This window comes from Scylla paramamosain, chromosome 21 (assembly GCF_035594125.1).
Source record: "Scylla paramamosain isolate STU-SP2022 chromosome 21, ASM3559412v1, whole genome shotgun sequence".
In the NCBI taxonomy this organism is placed as follows: Eukaryota; Metazoa; Arthropoda; class Malacostraca; order Decapoda; family Portunidae; genus Scylla; species Scylla paramamosain.
Window position 1 is genome coordinate 3,084,580 of NC_087171.1, and position 26,527 is coordinate 3,111,106.

The following is a 26,527-nucleotide window of genomic DNA, read 5'->3' on the forward strand; positions in this document are numbered from 1 at the left end:
CCTTTAATGTGTACTACCTCAGTTTGTTTGTTAGTTAACATTACTATTAATATATCCTGTTATTATATAGAATAATAATATTATAATTATAATTATAATAATAGAATAATAATAATAATATTTTCCACCCCAGCATTGATCAGGCATTGAAGTGATTTCTGGCGTGCAGTGCAGAGGTAAGGGTTTTGTGACTGGGTTTAATAGCTGGTGATTTCTGATAGGTCGGGTAGGTACTCGAGGCCTTTAAAAATCCAGACTTTTAGAATTTTCTGGGATCAGTGTACCGTCCACTTTCTTGGAAAGATAATCGGGATCGTGACACGTATTGGGGCTTTGTGAATGAGCGTGGGCGACGGGTGCAGAACACAGGTCTGTGTGTGTTGGTGGCGATCACCCTTCTGCCATTAGGAATGTCGCGAGCACCACAACACCTGACCATCACAAAGGTTTCATTATGGCACTAACCCATAGGTGTAAACACCCTCACGACTCACTCTCCCACCTTCTCCTCTACCCTCTCATCTTCACTCCTTTATTTCTTCCTTCTCATCTTCACTGCTTCACTTCCCCGCCTCCTCTATCCTCTCATCTTCACTCCTTCACCTTCTCATCTTCACTCTTTCACTTCCTCCCCCACAAGCAGTAACAGCAGTGCTACTAAGGGACTACAAGTCTGGAGCTGTGATCATTTGGACTGTTGGATGGTCTAAACTTTGCATTTCCTGACAAACGTATGAATTGCTCTTTGTGACTGAAGTGAGAAATCATCTGCAGGAGGTAACTCAGCCCTTCAAAGGATACTTTCACCATGCAGAGGTTACCGTGGCACTGAAACGGACACGAAATCAGTTTCTCTTCAACAGTGATTCCGTTGATGGCAGTGATGTCTTGAAAGATTATTTTGCTGAGCTGCAGGCGAGTGACACAATGTGAATGGAATTTGAGTCATTGCAGCCAGGAACCGTTTGTAGCATTACATATTGTCATTATCACTCACTGTTGTTGCTGTTTGTGATTATGATGTTATCATATTAGATAATGTTATGTGTATGTGTGTGTGTGTGTGTGTGTGTGTGTGTGTGTGTGTGTGTGTGTGTTTTGTGTCTGTGTTTGTGTTGTGTTGTGTGTGATGAAAGATGAACCTCTCTCCCCAAAGAGGTCCTCTTCCGTGTGTGTGTGTTGTGTTGTGTTGTGTTGTTTGTGTTGTGTTGTGTTGTGTTGTGTGTGATGAAAGATGATCCTCTCTTCCCAAAGAGGCCATCTTCCGTGTGTGTGTTGTGTTGTGTGTTATGTTGTGTTGTGTGTTGTGTTGTGTGTGATGAAAGAAGCTCCCTTCTCCCCAAAAAGGTTCTCTTCCGTGTGTTGTGTTGTTTTGTGTTGTGTTAGTGTAAGTAAAGCGATGATACAACGATGATTAAATGATGCAGTGCGTTCCACGATGATAATACATGATGCGTTCCACGATGATAATACACGATGGTAATACACGATGATAATACACGATGATAATACACGATGCGTTCCACGATGATAATACACGATGGTAATACACGATGATAATACACGATGATAATACACGATGATAGTACACGATGCGTTCCACAATGATAATAGACGATGATAATACACGATGGTAATACACGATGCGTTCCACGATGATAATACACGATGGTAATACACGATGCGTTCCACGATGATAATACACGATGATAATACACGATGATAGTACACGATGCGTTCCACGATGATAATACACGATGGTAATACACGATGCGTTCCACGATGATAATACACGATGATAATACACGATGGTAATACACGATGATAATACACGATGGTAATACACGATGATAATACACGATGATAATACACGATGATAATACACGATGCGTTTCACAATGATAATAGACGATGATAATACACGATGATAATACACGATGCGTTCCACGATGATAATACACGATGCTCTCCACGATGATAATACACGATGATAATACACGATGATAATACACGATGCGTTCCACGATGATAATACACGATGCTCTCCACGATGATAATACACGATGATAATACACGATGATAATACACGATGCTCTCCACGATGATAATACACGATGATAATACACGATGCCTGCCATACACGATGCTACACGATGCGTTCTACAATGATGATACACGATGCGTTTCACAATGACAATACACGATGATAATACACGATGATAATACACGATGCGTTCAGCAATGACAATACACGATGCGTTCCACAATGATGATACACGATGCGTTCCACAATGATGATACACAATACATAGAGGCGAACCTTTCTCCCCTTCAGGGTCCATTTAAATCCAATGGGCAATGGCGTCGACGCTTGCAGCCCCTCACAGTGAACGCGAGGTCACCAACCATTCGCTGGACACTGCCATGGAGGAAGCACAGTCCTCCCCTAAAGGGCTCCTGGGATGGCAGTATTTGCCTTAGGGTGTGCGGTGGCGTCTCCTTGGGCTGTCAGGGGCTGCAAGTGACGCTAACAATTTCGTAGATGGAGCAGAAGAGGAGGCTGGCGTGAACCTTGGGCCCAGATCCAACCAGCTCCAGTCGGCCGCCTGCTCCTCCATCGCGTCCACCAAGTCTTTCCCCGGCCTGAACAAATTTTGTCCCAAGTTTCCGAAAGTGATTTAATTTTGCAGCGAAAAAAAAAATTGCCGACTTACGATGAAAAATTAGTTGGGTTGACGCGAGTCGAGGAATCAGCTTGCCAGCGAGGCGAGGTGGGAACCTTTTCCTGTGAGCGCCTCTGATGTTGCCTCTGTGTTTGTTGCCCTCAAATCTACATGTGTCTGTGAGGCAATCATTCATTAAGGCAATGACCTCTGCTTGCCTGCTCTGCCCTCTTCAAGCGAGTTAGTATTAGAGAAAACATGAACGATGTTATGTGTCACTGTCAAATGTGATCCAGCAGGTATCACACTTTGAGATCAATCTCTTGGTCTTCAAGGGAGAAACCGCCTGGAAACACCGCCTGTATCTTTCTCTGCACCAATCTTCCTAACATTTAACTTTTCATTAGTGTTCATTGTTTTGAAGCAGCAATTCGAATTCTTTTTATTTTCAAATTCCACTACGTAACGTGTAGTGCTTCAGCTTAACAAACCCAGGGATAGATATACTATAGTTTATCTTATATAATGGATCGTTTTCTGTCTTATCACAAAAAAATTGAGCAATTTCTGGATATACTGACATATTATGAACTCAGTGTAACAGTCATTACGCCAAATGGCTGATGATAGATTCTTACTACTACTACTACTACTACTACTACTACTACTACTACAAGTAGTACTAGCAGTGTTATGGACACTGAAGACTTAGACGTATTGTAAACTCTCGAATACCATTAAATGACAATAAAAAAAGAGAGGTTACATAAATTTGTGACTTGGTACAAGTTTTAATAATTTTCATTACAAGGTATATTGTTGTTATTAATATTAGTAGTAGTAGCAGCAGTATTAACAATCCCTTGAGCTAAAAGCAGTAATCACACTAAAATAAAGTGATTTACTCATCGCTCACATAACATATACGCCTTCCTGCAGCCTCCCTCGTGTTCCCACGTGTCCATGTTTGTCCGTCTCTGTGCTGCTTCACATTCCTTCCTTCACTGTCATCTATGGTGGTCTTATCACTATGCAACTCTTTATAGAGAGGTTAATTATTTATGGAAGGCGAATGACGAGAGAAAGTGTCAGTAATGCAACAATGGAAGCACCACGCACATCGAGAAATTGCTTAATATTCAAATCTCTGTTGCTCAAAGCTCTGCGAGAGCCCAGTGGTTGTGCTCTATACCGCTGGATGGGAAATTGTATTCATTCTTTTATGTACATCATTGCCCTAATGACTGATATTAAAACATGTAAAAGTCATTGTAAAATTAGCTAAACATCGATAAACATTTAACTGGGTAAATAAAAGTCTATAGTAAAAGAACATAGAGTAAGACAAAGGTAAAGCACGAAATAGAAATACAAATACAGAAAAAATATAATTTTTGTAAAATTTAATAAAACGTTATCATAAGCCACAGTAAAACCAAGTTTATAGTAAAAAAAAAATAATAATAATAAATTACATAAAAAGTACTATCATATCGAATGACAGTGTCTTGAGGCACCTATGACAGCAAGTGTCTGCTACCGAGAAATATGCACTGTGTTTTATTAGTGTTGATCATTAATCCATTCTTGAGAAAACATTCTTTTGCCTTAACAAGGATGGTTTGGTCTTCTTTAATGATATTCTCTAGGTGTGCTGTAGGACCACTGGGAAGAAACTGAGTGTCATTCGCGTACTGAACTAAAGTACAGTCACTGGTGCACTTAGCCATGTCATTAAGATGTATAGTGAACAAAACTGGTCCAAGGATGGAGCCTTGAGGGACACCGAAATGGACATTTATTTTGATAGTTATTTCCCTTTACAGTTTGACTGACTGAGTCATATTGTATAAATAGTTCTTGAAGGAGTCTATGTTGAGGTGAGAACACTTTCCTAGGAGGATATCATGGCTGACACTGTCGAATACTTTAGACAAATCACCCAGCGTCAACAATGACTCTCTTGTGGTCAATATTATTGTAAATATTATCTGTTATAATAGTTAGCGCAGATGAGATATAAAGCCATGCTGGTTGTTAGAAATGTATTTGTTATCCTTTAAAAATTCTAAAAGCTGTTAACATACATTTTTTTTTTCCAATATTTTGGAGAGCACCTGTAAAAAAAGGAACAGGATGATAATTGTTTGCATCATTAAAATCACCTTTCTTTAGCAAAGGAACGACACATGCGTTTTTCCAAGCCTGAAGAAATACTCCGGTAACATTTGAGCCATTTTTGACGCATGTTATGTAAGATCTTAAACATCTATCACTTCACAACCTTCTATCTGATCGCCAGTATGGGTTCCGTCAAGGCCGCTCTACTGGTGATCTTCTGACTTTCCTTACTGAGTCTTGGTCATCCTCTTTTAAAGATTTTGGTGAAACTTTTGCTGTTGCCTTGGACATATCAAAAGCTTTTCATAGAGTCTGGCACAAAGCTTTGATTTCCAAACTACCCTCCTACGGTTTCTATCCTTCTCTCTGTAACTTCATCTCAAGTTTCCTTTCTGACCGTTCTATTGCCGCTGTGGTAGACGGTCGCTGTTCTTCTCCTAAATCTATTAACAGTGGTGTTCCTCAGGGTTCTGTCCTGTCACCCACTCTCTTCTTATTATTCATTAATGATCTTCTAAACCAAACTTCTTGTCCTATCCACTCCTACGCTGATGATACCACCCTGCACTTTTCCATGTCTTTTCATAGACGTCCAACCCTTCAGGAGGTAAACATATCACGCAGGGAAGCCACAGAACGCTTGACTTCTGATCTTTCTAAAATTTCTGATTGGGGCAGAGCAAACTTGGTATTGTTCAATGCCTCAAAAACTCAATTCCTCCATCTATCAACTCGACACAACCTTCCAGACAACTATCCCCTCTTCTTCAGTGACACTCAACTGTCCCCCTCTTCTACACTGAACATCCTCGGTCTGTCCTTTACTTATAATCTGAACTGGAAACTTCACATCTCATCTCTAGCTAAAACAGCTTCTATGAAGTTAGGTGTTCTGAGACGTCTCCGCCAGTTTTTCTCACCCCTCCAGCTGCTAACTCTGTACAAGGACCTTATCCCTCCATGTATGGAGTATGCTTCACATGTCTGGGGGGGGTTCCACTCATGCTGCTCTTCTAGACAGGGTGGAATCAAAAGCTTCTCGTCTCATCAACTCCTCTCGTCTAACTGACTGTCTTCAGCCTCTCTCTCACCGCCGCAATGTTGCATATCTAGCTGTCTTCTACCGCTATTTTCATGCTAACTGCTCTTCTGATCTTGCTAACTGCATGCCTCTCCTCCTTCTGCGGCCTCGCTGCACAAGACTTTCTTCTTTCTCTCACCCCTATTCTGTCCACCTCTCTAACGCAAGAGTTAACCAGTATTCTCAATCATTCATCCCTTTCTCTGGTAAACTCTGGAACTCCCTGCCTGCTTCTGTATTTCCATCTTCCTATGACTTGAATTCCTTCAAGAGGGAGGTTTCAAGACACTTATCCATCAATTTTTTACTACTGCTTTGACCCTTTTATGGGACTGGCATTTCAGTGGGCATTTTTTTATTAGATTTTTGTTGCCCTTGGCCAGTGTCCTTCCTACATAAAAAAAAAAAAAAAGATGCAATAAAATATAAGGTATCCTTCATAAATTTGAGCAAAATTCCATCTGAGCCCACAGAACGTGTTTCATTAAGACTTTTTACTGTTAATATGAGTGTGTTGGCGTCTACTGGCTTGGGTCTGAATTTTTTCAGCCACACTACTGCACTGTATAAAAAGAAGATTGCACTGTAGTGTCTGCTGCGTTATCATATGTTGTCTTTCCTACATCTGCAAAGAAATTATTAAATTCTTCTGTTTTTTACAAAGACATTATGAAGTTCATGTTTTTTCTCGAGCTGTTCTTTTTGCTGGGAACTAATTCTTTTATCACATTCCATATGGCCGATGAATTTTGCTTGCTCTTATTAAACTTTTTAAGATAATCTTTTTTAGCAGCACCAATAAGAGACTTTATTTCTTCTTTTTTCATTCCCGTATTGCTTTTGCAGACAAATATTGTGTCTGTCTCTCCTCAGCTTGGTGTGGGTGTCGTCACGCTGCCTCACTGCTGCTACACGCAAACCCTCAGTGAGCCAAGGCGCTGCAGGTCTCCTTTCTGCCTTAGTTACTAAAGGAGCACACGCATCCAGACAACTCATAAAATTAGTATTGAAATATCAAGTTGTAGATCAACGTCGCCTGTGGTCAGTATTTGATCAAAATTATGGGGTTCTGGCATGAGTAGCTCACAAAGAGTCCTTGTTATATTTACCAAGGTGACGAAAAGTTTTTAGTTCATGCTTTCTCTGTCTTCTTGATATTTATTGTAATACCAATTAGGTCATGATCAGGTACTGGCTCAGGAACAACAGAGGTGGCTAAAACACTTTCTGGTTTATTAGTGACGATCACATCTAGCACTGTGGCTGTGGTTGACGTCATCCTAGTGGGCTCATTTATCATTTGTGTGAGTCTATTTCTGATAATACCATTAATTTTGTTTTTCTTAGAAAATAAATCATTAAAATCACATAAACATAAATCCATTTCTTACATACAGACAATTGTTTCAACACATCTTGGACATATTCAAAAGGGGAAACTGGGGCCTTGGGGTGTCTTTAAACACAACCTATAATAAAAGCTGGCAACTTACGGCACTGTACACTCATCCATAAGTCCTGGACACCGGGTTGCTTAGGAGTAGGTAGTTTTATCACACTTACCTTCAGTTGCTTGCTTACATATATATATATATATATATATATATATATATATATATATATATATATATATATATATATATATATATATATATATATATATATATATATATATATATATATATATATATATATATATATATATATATATATATATATATATATATATATATATATATATATATATATATATATATATATATATATATATATATATATATATATATATATATATATATATATATATATATATATATATATATATATATATATATATATATTATATTTTTTTTTTTTTTTTTTTTTTTTTTTTTTATGTAGGAGGGACACTGGCCAAGGGCAACAAAGATTCAATAAAAAAAAAAAAGCCCAATGAAATGCCAGTCCCATAAAAGGGTCAAAGCAATAGTCAAAAATTGATGGATAAGTGTCTTGAAACCTCCCTCTTGAAGGAATTCAAGTCATAGGAAGGTGGAAATACAGAAGCAGGCAGGGAGTTCCAGAGTTTAACAGAGAAAGGGATGAATGATTGAGAATACTGGTTAACTCTTGCCTTAGAGAGGTGGACATAATAGGGGTCAGAAAAAGAAGAAAGTCTTGTGCAGCGAGGCCGCGGGAGGAGGGGAGGCATGCAATTAGCAAGATCAGGAGAGCAGTTAGCATGAAAATAGCGGTAGAAGACAGCTAGAGATGCAACATTCCGGCGGTGAGAGAGAGGCTGAAGACAGTCAGTTAGAGGAAAGGAGTTGATGAGACGAAAAGCTTTTGATTCCACCCTGTCTAGAAGAGCAGTATGAGTGGAACCCCCCTCCCCCAGATATGTGAAGCATACTTCATACATGGACGGATAAAGCCCTTGTACAGAGATAGCAGCTGGGGGGGTGAGAAAAACTGGCGGAGACGTCTCAGAACACCTAACTTCATAGAAGCTGTTTTAGCTAGAGATGAGATGTGAAGTTTCCAGTTCAGATTATAAGTAAAGGACAGACCGAGGATGTTCAGTGTAGAAGAGGGGGACAGTTGAGTGTCATTGAAGAAGAGGGGATAGTAGTCTGAAAGGTTGTGTCGAGTTGATAGATGGAGGAATTGAATTTTTGAGGCATTGAACAATACCAAGTTTGCTCTGCCCCAATCAGAAATTTTAGAAAGATCAGAAGTCAAGCGTTCTGTGGGTTCCCTGCGTGAAATGTTTACCTCCTGAAGGGTTGGACGTCTATTAAAAGACGTGGAAAAGTGCAGGGTGGTATCATCAGCGTAGGAGTGGATAGGACAAGAAGTTTGGTCTAGAAGATCATTAATGAATAATAAGAAGAGAGTGGGTGACAGGACAGAACCCTGAGGAACACCACTGTTAATAGATTTAGGAGAACAGTGACCGTCTACCACAGCTGCAATAGAACGGTCAGAAGGGAAACTTAAGATGAAGTTACAGAGAGAAAGATAGAAGCCGTAGGAGAGTAGTTTGGAAATCAAAGCTTTATGCTAGACTCTATCAAAAGCTTTTGATATGTCCAAGGCAACAGCAAAAGTTTCACCAAAATCTCTAAAAGAGGATGACCAAGACTCAGTAAGGAAAGCCAGAAGATCACCAGTAGAGCGACCTTGACGGAACCCATACTGGCGATCAGATAGAAGGTTGTGAAGTGATAGATGTTTAAGAATCTTCCTGTTGAGGATAGATTCAAAAACTTTAGATAGGCAGGAAATTAAAGCAATAGGGCGCTAGTTTGAGGGATTAGAACGGTCACCCTTTTTAGGTACAGGTTGAATGTAGGCAAACTTTCAGCAAGAAGGAAAGGTAGATGTTGACAGACAGAGCTGAAAGAGTTTGACTAGGCAAGGTGCAAGCACGGAGGCAGTTTCGGAGAACAATAGGAGGGACCCCATCAGGTCCATAAGCCTTCCGAGGGCTTAGGCCAGCGAGGGCATGGAAAACATCATTGTGAAGAATTTTAACAGGTAGCATGAAGTAGTCAGAGGGTGGAGGAGAGGGAGGAACAAGCCCAGAATCGTCCAAGGTAGAGTTTTTAGCAAAGGTTTAGGCGAAGAGTTCAGCTTTAGAAATAGATGTGATAGCAGTGGTGCCATCTGGTTGAAATAAAGGAGGGAAGGTAGAAGAAGCAAATTTATTGGAGATATTTTTGGATAGATGCCAGAAGTCACGAGGGGAGTTAGATCTTGAAAGGTTTTGACACTTTATGTTAATGAAGGAGTTTTTGGCTAGTTGGAGAACAGACTTGGCATGGCTCCGAGCAGAAATATAAAGTGCATGAGATTCTGGTGATGGAAGGCTTAAATACCTTTTGTGGGCCACCTCTCTATCATGTATAGCACGAGAACAAGCTGTGTTAAACCAAGGTTTGGAAGATTTAGGTCGAGAAAAAGAGTGAGGAATGTACGCCTTCATGCCAGACACTATCACCTCTGTTATGCGCTCAGCACACAAAGACGGGTCTCTGACACGGAAGCAGTAGTCATTCCAAGGAAAATCAGCAAAATACCTCCTTAGGTCCCCCCCAACTAGCAGAGGCAAAACGCAAGAGGCACCTTCGCTTAGGGGGATCCTGATGAGTGATTGGAGCGATAGGACAAGATACAGATATGAGATTGTGATCGGAGGAGCCCAACGGGGAAGAAAGGGTGACAGCATAAGCAGAAGGATTAGAGGTCAGGAAAAGGTCAAGAATGTTGGGCGTATCTCCAAGACGGTCAGGAATACGAGTAGGATGTTGCACCAATTGCTCTAGGTCGTGGAGGATAGCAAAGTTGAAGGCTAGTTCACCAAGATGGTCAGTGAAGGGAGATGAAAGCCAAAGCTGGTGGTGAACATTGAAGTCTCCAAGGATGGAGATCTCTGCAAAAGGGAAGAGGGTCAGAATTTGCTCCACTTTGGAAGTCAAAAAATTTCTTATAGTCAGAGGAGTTAGGTGAAAGGTATACAGCACAGATAAATTTAGATTGAGAGTGACTCTGTAGTCGCAGCCAGATGGTGGAAAATTCGGAAGATTCAAGACTCCTCCTCCACGTCCACACGTCCACCGTCACACCTGTATGTTGTAAAGTTACATGTTCATCAGGAATTTCATTACGAAGCCACGTCTCGGTAACACACAACAAATCGATATTTCTTTCGTGTACAAGATGCTTAATAAGTGGCTGGTAAATAAGATCTATGAGAAGGAGAAAATCCCAAATGCATGGAGATCCAGCGATATTGTCCCAATATACAAGGAGAAAGGAGACATACAGGACTGTAAAAATTACAGAGGAATTAAATTAATGTCGCATACAATGAAACTGTACGAAAGGATAAATGAGAGAAGAGTAAGGGGAGAAACACAGGTGGGAGACGAACAATTTGGATTTATGCCGGGGAGAAGTACTACCGATGCAATCTTTGTGCTAAGACAACTACTGGAGAGGTATGGGGAGAAGCAGAGAGAGTTACACCTTATTTTTATTGATTTGTAAAAAGCTTATGATAGAGTACCACGCCAGGAAGTTTGGGCTAGTATGAGGAGAAGTATGTGAGAGTGATCCACGACATGTACGAGGGTAAGGAGCAGTGTGGGAACAACAGAGGAGTTCTGTGTGAGAGTGGGTCTGCACCAGGGATCTTCTCTGAGTCCATATCTGTTCAACTATCATGGATGATAGTGTTTAAAATATAAAGGAGGCACCGTGGACCATGTTGTTCGCGGATGACATCGTCTTGGTGGATGAAAGTAGAGATGGCGAGGAGCATTGGAAGGGAGAGGTTTGAGAATTAGCAGGGAGAAGACGAAGTATCTGAATTTTAATGGTCGACAGGAGAGCGAAGTATGGATGCAAGATATGAAGTTAAACGGTGTCAAGGAGTTCAGATACTTGGGCTCTCATATATCAGCGGACGGCAGCCTGGATGGAGAGATCATTCATCGTATCCAATCGGGTTGGAAGAATTGGAAAAGAACAGCTGGAGTGCTCTGTGACCGAAATATTAGTGCCAGAGTAAAGGGGAAAGTATTCAAATCGGTGGTTAGACCCGTACTGTTGTATGGTGCGGAGACATAAGAACATAAGAACATAAGAAATAAGGGAAGCTGCAAGAAGCGACCAGGCTTACACGTGGCAGTCCCTGTATGAAACACACCTACCTATTTCCATCTGCTATCCCCATCCATAAACTTGTCTAATCTTCTCTTAAAGCTCTCTAGTGTCCTAGCACTAACTACATGATTACTGAGTCCGTTCCACTCATCTACCACTCTATTTGAGAACCAATTTTTTCCTATCTCCTTCCTAAACCTAATTTTTTCAAGCTTGAACCCGTTATTTCTTGTTCTACCCTGGTTGCTGATCCTAAGGATTTTGCTTACATCTCCCTTGTTATAACCCTTATACCACTTAAAGACTTCTATCAGGTGCCCTCTTAACCTACGTCTCTCTAATGAATGTAAATTTAACAGCTTCAACCTCGCCTCGTAAGGGATACTCCTCATCCCCTGTATCCTTTTAGTCATTCTCCTCTGTACTGATTCTAATAGACCTATATCTTTCCTGTAATGTGGGGACCAGAACTGCACCGCGTAGTCTAGATGAGGTCTGACCAGCGCCAAGTATAACTTTAATATTACTCCCGGCCTTCTACTTTTAACACTCCTAAAAATGAATCCTAGTACCCTATTTGCCTTGTTTCTGGCTTCTATGCATTGTTTCCCTAGACGGAGTTCAGAGCTAACTATAACTCCTAAATCTTTCTCGTACCCTGTACCTACCAGAGTTTGATTGTCTAATGTGTATCTATTGCGTGGGTTTCCTCTACCTACGCTAAGCACTTTGCATTTATTGATATTGAATTGCATTTGCCACCTATCCGTCCATTCATTCATTCTATCTAAGTCTGCCTGCAAGGCGATGGCATCCGATTCTGACCTAATTATTCTACCTATCTTTGTGTCATCCGCAAATTTACTAACATCACTACTAATTCCACTATCCAAGTCATTGATATACATTAGAAATAACAATGGCCCTAATACTGATCCCTGTGGCACCCCACTAATTACATGACCCCACTCGGATTTCGAGTCGTTTATTACCACTCTTTGTCGCCTGTCACTAAGCCATGACCCTATCCAGCCTAACACCTTCCCATCTATCCCGTATGCCCTAACCTTTCTCAGGAGCCTTTGATGGGGTACCTTGTCAAATGCTTTACTAAAGTCCAGATATAAGATATCATAACTATCACCATTGTCTACTGCCTCGTACACCTTACTGTAAAAACTTAACAAGTTTGTCAGGCAAGACTTCCCCTTCGTGAAGCCATGCTGTGACTGATTTATCAAGTTATGTTTGTCTAAATGTTCCCTAATGTTCCTCGCTATTATTGACTCTAACATTTTACCTACAACTGAAGTTAAGCTGACAGGTCTATAATTAGACGCTAAAGTTTTATCTCCTTTCTTAAAGATGGGTACTACATTAGCCTGCCTCCACATTACTGGTACCTCACCCGACTCCAGAGATTACCTAAAGACAGAAACTAACGGCTCACTAATAATCTCTTTACATTCTTTAAGTACTCTGGGGTATATTTCATCAGGTCCTGGTGACTTGAACTTTTTTAGCCTATCTATCTCCTGTTCCACTATCTCCCTAGTTATGGAAATAACTGTCAGCTTCTCATTCTCATCTGCTCTAAACACCTGTTCACTATCTGGCATATCCTGCATGTTTTCCTGGGTGAAGACAGTTAAAAAATAATCATTCAGAAGTTTACTAATCTCCTCCCCAGAACTAACCAGCTCCCCATCTGCTGCCTTTAATGGACCTACAGTATCCTTATTCTTCGTCCTGTATACCTGATAAAATCCCTTGGAGTCCGTCTTCGCCTGGCTGGCTACCTTTGATTCATAATTGTCCTTAGCTTTCCTCGTTAACTTCCTGACTGTTCTAACTAATTCATTATATTGTGTCCTTAAAACTTCTTCACCTGACCTTAATCTCCTATATATACTTCTCTTACGTCCTATATAATGCTTTAACCTAGCAGTCATCCATTTAGGGTCATTTTTTTGTGATCTTATTGTTCTATACGGGATATTTGCTAACTGACCTGTATGAACTTTATCTACGAAATATTTATACAATTCATCTACATTTACTTCACCTAGTCCCCTCATCTCGTCCCCTACCATCCTCTCCACTCCCTCATCTACTCGCCTCGACCTCACCTCTCTCATTTCAGCATGACCTGACATTCCAACATACTCACACCTAGCTCCCCCCTTCCTCTTTCCTCCTCCCTTCCGGACACATCTTCCCTCCTCTTGTCCTACACCCTCACGCCTCACCTCACCTCTCTCATCCTGCCTTATCTCTCTGAACTCCGTCCCTGACCTGACCTCACCCTGCATCCTTTGCCAGTCCACTCCTTGGAGGTACCTTTTTAATTCTTCAAAATCTGCTCTCCTAAAGTCAGGTATTTTACTAGTATTTTTGTTTCTAACTTTCTTCACATTCTAAATTGTACCTAATTTCCCTATGGTCACTGTTACCTAGCTGTCCTCCAACCTCTACCTGCGTGATTGTTTCCTCCCTGCTAGTAAGAATTAAATCTAGAATATTATTCCCCCTTGTGGGTTCTACGACTACCTGTTTTAAAAAATTATCCTGAATTACCTTAAGAAATTCCTCTGCTTCCTTGTTACCCACCATCAGACTCCAGTCGATATTCCTAAAATTAAAATCTCCTACCACACATACCTGACTGTACCTGCCGGCTCTATTTAATTCCTGCCACAGTGAGGTGTTAATTTCCTCTGTACTGGTCGGTGGTCTGTAAACTACCCCTAGTACTACTGACTGCGATCCTTCTTTAATATCTACCCATATCGACTCTGCTTTGTTATCTGTTTTAATTCTACTGTTGATACAACACTGTAATGTGTCCCTAACGTAAAACGCGACGCCTCCTCCTCTCTTGTTTTCCCTATCTTTATAGAACATTGTATACCCATCTATCTTAACCTCTGGATTAAATACTTTTCCTGACATATCTAACCAAGTTTCAGTTAAAGCAATGATATCAAATTTCTCAACGCTCGCTATTCCTCTAAGCAAGTCTATTTTATTCAGAATACTTCTACAGTTTGTGTAGTAAACACTTAAGCTATTTCTCACCATCCCTTAGCTAGCTATCTTTCTAGATTTAACTATTTTAGACGTGGCCAGGAAAGAAAGCACAGGAGAATAAGTTAGAGGTTGCTGAGATGAGAATGTTAAGGTGGATGCTTGGGGTGACAAGGAGGGATAAAGTGAGAAACAATTTTATAAGAGGAACAGCCAAAGTAACGGAGGTGACAAAGAAAGTGCAAGAAAGGAGAATGCGATGGTTCGGTCATATCAAAAGGCGAGAAGAAGGGTATGTCGGCAGAAGGATATTGGATATGGAAGTGGAGGGAAGAAGACGACGTGGCAGACCAAAGAAAAGGTGGAAGGATCGCATTAGAGAGGACCTGAGGGAGAGAGGATTGAGTGGAGAGGAGGTTGGGGACAGAGCCTTGTGGAGAAGACTAGTGAGGAACAGCGATCCCATATGAACATGGGAGCAGCTCCAGAAGAAGAAAAAGATGATTTTTCTTATTCTTATTCTTATTCTTCGTATTCTTATTCTTCTTATTCTTCTTCTTATTCTTATTCTTATTATTCTTATTCTGTTCTTGTTCTTCTTTTTCTTCTTGTTCTTGTTCTTGTTCTTCTTGTTCTTCTTCTTGTTCTTCTTCTTCTTCTTATTATTATTATTATTATTTTTCTTCTTCTTCTTCTTCTTCTTCTTCTTCTTCTTGTAATTACTATTATTATTATTATTATTATTATTATTATTATTATTATTATTATTATTATTATTATTATCATTATTATTATTGTTCTCATTCTTGTTCTTCTTCTTCTTCTTATTATTATTATTATTATTATTATTATTATTATTATTCTTACTCTTATTCTTCTTATTCTTGTTCTTGTTCTTCTTGTTCTTTTTCTTCTTGTTCTTCTTATTCTTGTTCTTGTTCATGTTCTTCTTATTATTATCATTATTATTATTATTATTATTATTATTATTATTATTATTATTATTATTATTTTCTTCTTTTTCTTCTTGTTCTTATTCTTATTCTTATTATTATTCTTATTTTTATTCTTATTATTATTATTCTTATTCTTATTATTATTCTTATTCTTATTATTCTTATTATTCTTATTCTTGTTCTTCGTATTCTTATTCTTGTTCTTCTTTTTCTTCTTCTTCTTCTTCTTCTTATTATTATTATTATTATTATTATTATTATTATTATTTTCTTCTTCTTCTTCTTCTTCTTCTTATTATTATTATTATTATTATTATTATTTTTATTCTCATTGTTATTCTTATTATTCTTATTCTTATTCTTATTCTTATTATTCTTATTATTCTCCTTCTTATTTTTCTTTTTATTCTTTTCTTATTATTCTTATTCTTATTATTATTATTATTCATTATTATTCTTATTATTCTTATTCTTATTCTTATTATTCTTATTGTTATTCATATTATTCTTATTCTTATTCTTATTCTTCTTATTTTTATTCTTGTTATTCTTCTTATTATTATTCTTATTCTTATTATTCCTATTTTTTTCTTATTCTTATTATTATCCTTATTCTTGTTCTTCTTATTCTTATTCTTATTCTTCTTATTCTTATTGTCATTCTTATTGTTATTCTTCTTATTCTTCTTATTCTTTTTATTCTTATTCTTATTCTTCTTATTCTTATTTTTCTTTTTATTTTTTATTTTTCTTTATTCTTTTTATTTTTTATTCTTTTATTCTTTTTCTTTTCATTCTTTTCTTTTTATTCCTTTTCTTCTTTTTATTCTTCTCCTCTGATCATAGTTTTCTTTCTGGTGTTATTTCTGTTTTTTTTTTTGATCAGTTCTTCTCTTCCTATTCTCTGGTCTGTCCTTCTTTCTTGATCTCTAGTCTTTACTAACTTGTCATCTACTTTTTCTCGGTCATCCTTGAAAAATTCTTGCTGCTTTCCTATTACTTCTTATTTTCTTTATTTGTTTCCCTTTTCTGATAGCTATCCACTTCTTTCTTGGCTTGTTTCTTACACTGGGAGTGCCACGAGTAATGAGGTGTGATGGTCTTAGCTTTGACCCATGCAAGGAGAGAGTGCCATGAGTAATGAGGTGTGTGCCGCAGGTGGGGGTTGCGGGAGCCAAGAGTGCCATCCAGGGTGTCACTGATGACCAAATCCGGTGCCTCGCTCCAGCCCAAGGGAAGACCTCAGCCGGCTCAGGTCAGTTCACTGTCCTGCTGGTCATCACTGTACAGGGAGTCCTCAGTTTATGGTAATGTCAACTTCTGCCATGTTGTGGTTACAATGCAGGCAGTTCTTGTCCCTTTTTTTTTTTTTTTTCACTGATTTATTTCATTATTCTTTTATTTACTGTATGTCCATGTTTTTTTACAGGTACAGTAGTTATGCTTAAAAGTCTCAAATGTAAGTTATTTAGGTTTTTCAAGGGTGGCCAGTGGTAGCTTAAAAGGTTCTAGTGTAAGTTATTTTGGGTTTTCAAGGGCATTTTAGAATTTTGATGTTAGGTTAAGAAGGGCAGTGACAGTTTAACAGGCTCTACTGGAAGTTATTGAGGTTCTCAAGGGTGTTTTTTTTTTTTCTTATACTGTAGGTACTTGCTACTTAGGTTGGTTCAGCGCTACACTGAAAACTGGTTTATGACATGGCGCAGGAGCTGAACTGCATCATAACTCAAGGACCCCGGTATTCTGAAATGTTGTCCTCTCATTAGGGTTGTTCTCACAGAGAGGACTGGTCAAGTTCGCAGGATTTTTTTTTTTTTTTTTTTTACCAAATGATGTGGAATCTGTTAAACTATTACCAGAATCATGAAAACAGACATAGAAACCCTTTTAACTTGTGTTGGAATCTGTTAAATTATCACTGGCCTTGTTAAATTATCAAGAGAATCACAAGTAATCATGAAACCCACACTGGAGCCTGTTAAATTATCACTACAATCACACACACACACACACACACACACACACACACACACTTCATCCTCTCCATGTGCAGATGAGCATGGGGTGCTTGTTGAGTTGTACCAGCTGGAATACTTTGAGTCTAACTTCCTGGAGAAGGCAAGCTGGGCAGCCCTGTCTCCCTCCCATGCTGGCTACAAGGCCTTTGTCCCTCAAGATGCTGAGCTCAAGTTTCCCATTGAGGTTACCTGGGATACTGTGGGCACTCTGAAAGGTGGGACTCCTGCTTATGTGTGTTATAGTGACAGAGGGAGTGTTTGTCTGTGTTCCCTTAAGACTCAATGCAAGATAAGTGATGTCTTAGTTCCTCCTGATGGTATTGTGTGCATCTGAGTTAGTGTGTGTCCCCTGCATTCTCTCAGCTCATTGCAGTTTTGCCTGTGAGAAAGATAATATATTTAGTATTCCTGATGATGAAGAAGAAATATAAAAGTGACACACACACACACACACACACACACACACACACACACACACACACACACACACACACACAAACTTACAACCATAATATTTTCAGTTGTTTTTAATGGTGAAGAAGGAATACAAAGGTGACACACAGACACACAAGCATAATATTTTCAGTTCTTTCTAATGCTTAAGTAGGAATACAAAGGTGACACACAGATATACAACCTCATGATCTTCCTGCACGAGGTACCTACATCTGCCACACGATGGGACCTACTCTCCATCTGTTCAGGTTGGTGAGTGGGTGCTTGTGATGCTGTCAGCCGATGGAGACCCAGGTAGCAAAGTAAGGCAGACAGAACCACTACTTATTCCATGTCTTGTTGAGTTTTTTTCACATTGTTTGTCTTTATTTTGAGAAATTTTGAGAAGAAAAATAGAAGTGTAAGGTTTTTTTTTTTCTCTGCATAAGTGATTGATGTGATTTATTTTGTTGCTCATTTGCATTCTGAGAAGCTGGGAAGCTTCTGAGAAGAGAGAAACTAGAAATATAAGCTTTATTATTTATTTATTTTTATTTATTTATTTATTTATTCATTTATTTATTTTATTTGTTTATTTATTTATTTATTTATTTTTGTGTGTAAATGATAGACATGATTTATTTTTTGGTTTAATCTGTACATGGCCTCCCTATCTCTGTATGTGTGTATATCTCTAATGTTTTACTTATCTTCTACAGTTTGGAGTTGAACAGTCACAAGAATTTGAAATGAAGAAGGGAACGCCTGCATATTTAGAGATACAGTTCCAGACTAGAGGTTGTTATTGTTACTCATTATCATTATTATTATTATTATTATTATTATTATTATTATTATTATTATTATTAATATTATTATTATTATTGTTGTTGTTGTTGTTGTTGTTATTTGCAGAGAGAAACATTCTGTGCCTTTGAAGTCAGTTGCATCTTTCAGCTACACAAGAATTATGTGTTATTCTTTATTTTTCAAGTCAATAGCATCTTTCTTACAGCTAGGAAAAAAAATAGCCTTAGTCTTCACGAGCTGCGGCTCAACACACTTTGCTACAAAATGCAAATGTTATAGTAATTCTTGTATTAATATTATAAAGCAATAAACATTACTTACTTAGCACACACACACACACACACACATACATGAAAAAAAAAAATATTATAAAGAAATTATTTGGAATCGTTCAGTTAAAGCCCTAAGCAGTAAAAAAAATTTTGAGGGATTATTTTTGGGAAAGAAAAAAAAATAGGTAATATTGGAAAGGAAGATTAAGATATATTAAAAAAAATAGACTAAAATATGTTATTCTTAAGAAAAAGGATGTACTTAACAATTTTTCTATTTATTTTCATTGGTGTAATAGAAAATTCCTTAATATTTCCCACCTACTCGAATTATTCTTTATCAAAACTGTTTAATGTAATTTTTTTTTGTCTTGTTTGCACCGGTGTAATAAACATAAATTCTGAATATTTATTACCTAGACCATGTAATGAGTGAAAAAATATGCCATGCCATCAGTAAAACCACAGGCCACCGTGACGACCTCGCACCAGTCAAGATAAGAAGACTGGGAAGTGGGAAGGCCATGACACAAGACCCTGCTGCTCTTTCACTGCGGTATGCAACAATTCACAACAGTAAAACAATGTACGTTCTCCTCATATGCATTTACAGGAAAGAAAGGGCATAAAAAAGAATAGATTTTGCAATTTAGAAGAAAATATGTCTCGGAGTGGTTAGTGATTAAAAGATGTGTCAAATAACAGTGAAAGGGTTACAGACACTCAGAAGGTGCAGTCCAGCGAGGTGGAAGGTGAGAAAGTCTGACCACTCATGCTTCTCCTAAAAAGAACATGAGAACGTAAGAAAATAAGGAAAGTTGTAAGAAGCCATCAGGTCTACACGTGGCAGTCCCTGTATGAAACATACCTACCTATTTCCACCTATCGTCCCCATCCAATCTAACCCTTCAAACTACCGCCTTATTGCTGACAGGCCAGTTCCAGAGTCACCCTTTTTCCTCTTGCTAGCTAACCAACAAAAGTACTTTAGCCGTCATCAGGTTCCACAATCAACTTTGCCCACTGCTTTTCATTTGGGAGAGTACTGAAAATTGGAACTGGTAAGGCAAAAGGATCAATTCCACAGTTTTTTTCGTAAGCTATCCAACCAAAAACACTTCCTAAGTTGGTAAGCTCCCGAACAAATAAGAGGAGTGTTTCGTTTGAATAGCTTATGAAGAGACTGTGAAACTGACCCAATATATTCGCTCATGATTTCATCTATCCTTGATCCCACTCGCCTCTACTCCTGTACGCTCTACTATTCAGCCTAACATTACCAATCTGCTATTTTCTTGTTTTAATCTCCTGGAATGAAGTACTATATAAAAAAACAAGACCCACCCTGCCATATTTGTTCTTGTAAGAGCCTGGAGGATTGTTTAAGCTGGTGGTGCGGTAAGTGTTCCGAATGCAAAAAGAAAGAGGAGTCGAGGACCTCACACCAATGAAAATAAATAGAAAAATCGTTAAGTACATCATTTTTCTTAAGAATAACATATTTTAGTCTATTTTTTTTAAATATATTTCAATCTTTCTTTCTGACATTACGTATTTTTTTCTTTCCAGAAAATAGTCCCATGAAATTTTTTTTTTTACTCCTTAGGGCTTTAACTGAACGATTCCAAATAATTTCTTTATAATATTTTTTTTTCGTGTGTGTGTGTGTGTGTGTGTGTGTGTGTGTGTGTGTGTGTGTGTGTGTGTGTGTGTGTGTGTGTGTGTGTGTGAGTGTGTGTCTGTGTGTGTGTGTGTTAAGTAATGTTTATTGCTTTATAATATTAATACAAGAATTACTATAACATTTGCATTTTGTAGCAAAGTGTGTTGAGCCGCAGCTCGTGCAAACTTGTTTGAGTTAAGCCATTGTCACACAGAGAGCAAGCACGCTTTGATGTGAATGATCATTTTCAAAGATATACATAATCACACACACAAAAAAAAACATAGATTAATGTTAATTATATGCATACACATACACACAATCACACACACAAAAAAATATAATGTTAATTACACACACACACACACACACACACACACACACACACACACATATACTTACATATACACTTAAGCATATTATAATCCTAATAACTACATACAAATGATGCACCGTCTCACCACAGGTATGGAACTGACGCAAAATTCTCCACCGGGACCTCACCATATGTTTAATTTATCTCACCCTCTCATCGCTGGAATAATTATTAATACCTATACAAATTAACAATGCTACTGACCTAAACCTGAATATCCTTGCATAAAGAGTCAAAAGAGATATTTAACACAAAATACAGATCCTGGACATACCTCTGACACGTCTACACGCTGCCTAAGCTGGGCTCCTCTGAGACCCGGAAATAACAACGCCACGTTGTCAGTCACTGCCTCTGTCCGGCTAAAGTAACACAACCCTACAACCATATTAAAGATTAATCATAAACATGTACGAACATTTATGCACTGAATCCCTAAATTTCCCTGCCTAATGCATTTTATTTCATTCAATAGTCCAACATAATTACCAAGATAGACAAAGTTATAACTTAAATGCCACAATACAACCCGTAAATAAACCACGTGCAGGTGGTTCCTCTTATTCAGTAATGCTTACATATTATATATTACTTTTTATTACATATTTATTACATATTACATATTGCATACAATACAGACCTTACATAGAAATAAATTTCTAATATATTGTGATTTTTACTATAATCACAATACATATATGCACTACATTTTATTTTTATACTTGGAGGAGACCAGCCGAGGCCACAAAAACCGGAAAATGGCCGTTAATGTTCTGCTGTCACAGAAATAACGCTAACACTGAAATTCAAGTTTAATAACGACTTCTTAATGCAAAGTCATAGGTGAAAAAAAAAAAAAAAAGATATGAATAAGTGAGGGTACTGGTTAACTCCTGCATTCGTAAGACACATATCTATAAATAAGCATTACTAACTGTGAAATTCAATAACGTTTCAATGCAGCAATCATTTGTATTATTATAGGAAATTTATCACGAGAATGAATTCAGAGCCAGCTTTCAATTCATCAACCTCATTGTACAAAGTGCAAAACACCTAAAGCGAAATTCACCAAATCTCTTATTCTTTTCGATCTCTCGTCTTGTGGAAATAGTTTATATTGGAGATCTGTCTCTTGTCCCAGGCTTTCTGTTTCCATTATCGTGACCTTTGGCATTATCATTATTCTCATCGTCGCTGTTATCAGTTATGTTTCTGGTCTTTATCCCTCTGACTTGTGTGGTTTCGTCTCAGGCTTAATTAAGTGACCAGCTGCCTAAAGCCCTAGGTAAGTTTATGGTATAACTTTCAAAGTAACCACTCTGACTTCAAAACGCGCAATCAAATATTTCAAGGATTTAAGTACCAATAGCTACAATTTAGCTTACAAGTCTTACTCAGATTACCATATTACTATTACCTATCATCCAATGGTTAATATCGTGACGTCAATAATCTATAGAAACGTGACTTTTGTGTGATTTTCAGTGTGATAGGCATCAAAAGGCCAAATAGCATGGAAAGGACACTGTAAGGGAATACAAAAATATGACCAAAAACGTGTGTTTTGAATGTTTTTAAGCATCTTATGTACGAGCACCAATAGTTTAAAACGCATGTAAAACACCATTTTGGGGAAACAAAAATTATTACGAAAAACGTGTATTTTGAATGTTTCTAAGCTTATTACATACAAAAATTGCATGCAAAGCATGCTATATAGGGAAATGAACGGACATTACGAGAATCATGTATTATGTGAGTTATTTTTTTTTTTTTTTTTTTATTTCTTAATTACCAAAACGCTGAAACAAGTGAATTGCACTCTGCGTAGAAACACAACAAACTTACTAACAACGTGTTGTCTGAAAGTTTTGTACCTCATTAAGTACATTATAAGAAACGTGTATTATGAGTGTTTTTGAGATTCTTAGATACCAAAACGCTAAAGCGCGTGAAAAGTTCTCTTTATGTACAAACAGAACAACATTACCAGAAACGGGTTTTTTTGATGTTTTTCACTTGTTTATGTAAAGAATCGCTAAAATGTGTGAAATGTATCCTACATGTGGAAATGAAAGGTCATTATGAGAAATGTGTGTTTTGAGTGTTTTTGAGCGTTGTAGGCACAAAACCTCTAAAAAGTAAAGAAATAACCCTACATGGGGATAAAAACAATATTAAAAAAAAAACATGTCTTTTGAGTGTTTTTTTTAGTTTCATGCACACCAAAACGATAAAACGCATGCAAAACATCCTCCATGAAGTAACACAATAACGTTACCAAAACACGTGAATTTTGAGTGTTTTCAGCTTGTTATCTAAAAAACCTTCAAAATGTTTGCAAGGCATTCTATTTGGGGAAAAGAAAGTACATTATGAGAAACGTTCATTATCAGTGTTTTTGAGTTTCTGGTACCAAAACGCTAATACGCGTGAACAGCACTCTTCATGGAGAAACAGCATTAACAAAAACGTATTTTTTGAGAGTTTTTCAAATTGTTAAATACCGAAACGCCAAAATGCATGGGAAAGGAAAAGAAAATTACGAGAAACGTGTTTTGAGCCCACGAAGTGCACTTTATATGGCGAAACAGAACAACATTACCTAAAACAAGTATTTTGACTGTTTTTTTTTTCACATTTTCAGGCCCCTTCAAAAAAAAAAAAAAGCCAAAATGCACGAAAAGCAAATTGTATATTTAAACGCAACGACATTACCACAAACGTGCCTTTTGAGTGTTTTTGATCGTGTGAGGCACCAAGACGCTAAAAAAGGATAGAAAGAACACTATATGGAAATACAAAATAACATTACCAAAAATTTGTCTTTAGATTGTTTTTGACTTTACGTATATAAACCCTAAAACGCATTTTAAAACACCCTCAATGGAGAAACAAAATAACATTCTCATAAACGTGTATTTGAGTGTTTTATTTTAGCTTATTACGTAGAAAAGACACCAAAATACATGTAAAGCACCGTATATGAGAAAAGGAAAGAATATTCCGAGAAATGTGTATTATGAGCCTTTTTGAGTTTCTTATGTATCAAAACGCTGAAAAGCGTTAATAGTACTCTATATGAAGGAAAAAAAATTGCCTGAAATGTGTAATTTGTTTATCACATTGCTAGGTACCAAAACACCAAAATGCATATATATCCATATATGGTGAAATAAAACGACATTAACAGAAACGTGTCTTGTAGGTGTTTTTTCCAGCAAGTTACGCACCAAAACGCTTAAAACAAGGAAAGCACTCTATATGGAAATAAAAAAAACATTACCCGAAACGTGCATTTTGAGTGTTTTTATCTTTCTTACGTACACACACGCCAAAATCCATGCAAAACACTCTTAATGGAGGAAGAATAACATTACCCAAAACTTGTATTATGAGTGTTTTTCCCCATATACGAGTATGGTACCGAAATGTCAAAATGTCTGCAAAGTATCCTATATAGGGAAGCTAAAGGAAATTACGAGAAATGTCTATTATGGGTGTTTTTTTTTTTTTTTAGCTTACGTATCAAAACGTCAAAACGCATGAATAGCATTCTATATGGAGAAACAAAATAACATTATCTAAAATGTGTAGTTTTAGTGTTTTTCACAATTTTAGGTACCAAAACGCTACAATGCATGCAGAGCCCCTAATGTAGGGAAAGGAAACGACACTATCAGAAACGTAAGTTTTGACGGTTTTTTTGGGCGTGGTAGACATCAAAACGCTAAAAAGCATTGAAAGCACCCTATTTGGCAAGAAAAAAATAAATAGATATCTCTTGTTTTTTTACTTTCTTACGTACCTAAACGCTAAACCGCATACAAAACACCTTTTATACAGAAATGGAATAACTTTACAAAAAAACGTGTTTTTAAGTGTTTTTGAACTTGTTAAGAACAAAAATATCAAAATCCATGCAAATCATTTTATATGATAAAAGGAAAGGAATGGTGTAAACCTAAAAACATAAAACGTGTATTTTTTATTTATCTATTTATTTATTTTTTTTTAACATTGTTAGGTACCAAAACACTAATATGCATGCAAAGACTGCCATATGGTTAAACGAAACGACAATAGAAAATTGTGTCTTTTGAGTGTTTTTATTTTATATGTAAAAAAAAAAAAAAAAACACTAAAAAGCATGGAAAGCTTATATATGGGAATATATATTAACATTACCAAAGATTTGTCTTCAGAGTGTTTTGACCTCCTTACGTAACAGAACGTTACAACGCATGGAAAACACTTTTAATGGAGAAACAAAATAACATTTCTATAAACGTACATTTTAAGTGTCTTTAAGATTATTACGTAGAAAAACGCCAAAATGCATGCAAAGCATTCTATATAAGAAAATAAAGGTGCATTACAAGAAACGTATATTACGATTTTTTTTTTTTTTAAGTTTTACATGTACCAAAACGTCAAAACGTGTGAAAAGATCTCTTTATGTACAAATAGAACAACATTACCAGAATTTGTTTTTTTGAGTGTTTTTCACCTCGTTAGGTAACAAATCGCCGAAATGCATGTATTGCATCCTATACTGGGAAACGAAAGGATATTACGACAAGTGTGTATTATGAGTGTTTTTGATCTCAGGTAACAAAACGAAAAAAATCCACGAATATTACTTTTTATATAGAAAGACAACAACATTACCAAAAACGAGGATTCTGAGTGTATTTCACGACAAAGCATCCACTATGACGAAAATAACCGATATATCCAGAAACACATCTTTTTAGTGTTTATAAGTGTGTTAGGTTCCAAAAACGCTAAAAAAAAAGTATGAAAATCGCCATAAATGGGAAAACAAAACAACACAACGAAAAACTTGCATTTTGAATGCTTTTGAGCTACTTACGTACCAAACTGCTAAAAGGCATGCAAAACACACTTTATGGATAAACTCAATAACTTTACCAAAAACGTGTATTTTGAGAGTTTTTGAGCTTGTTACGTACAAAAACGAGAAAATGCATGCATAGTACACTATACAGGGAAAGGAAAACACATTACGAGAAACGTGTACCAAAACGATGAAACGTATGAATAGCACTCTATATGAAGAAACTGAACAAGATTTAAAAAAAAAACGTGTATTTTGAGTGATTTCACGTTGTTAGGGAACACAACGCGAAAAAGCACGCAAAGCATGCTATATGGGAAAGGAAACGACATTTCTAGAAACGTGTCTTTTGAGTGTTTATGAGCGTATTAGTCATCAACACGATGCTGAGAAGCATGGAAAGCATCCTATAGGAGAAAACAAAAAGAACATTACAAAAAACTTTTATTTTGAGTGTTTTGAGCTAAATACGTAGCAAAACTATAAAACGCGTGCAAAACACCCTGTATAGAGAAACAGAATAAGATTATCAAAAAACGAGTATTTTCAGTGTTTTCAGGTTGTTACGGAGAAGAACAAAATTAATGGAAAA

At 37.2% G+C, this 26,527-nt stretch overlaps 1 long non-coding RNA gene across 1 annotated transcript; it reads right to left on the minus strand.

Moving 5' to 3' along the window:
* Window positions 1-16,856: 16,856 nt before the first annotated feature.
* On the minus strand, window positions 16,857-21,601 carry LOC135111311 (uncharacterized). Its single transcript, XR_010273689.1, has 2 exons — window positions 21,346-21,601; window positions 16,857-17,894 (listed from the first exon to the last, which is right to left on the minus strand). It is a non-coding gene; the product is annotated as an uncharacterized LOC135111311 (long non-coding RNA).
* Window positions 21,602-26,527: the final 4,926 nt, after the last annotated feature.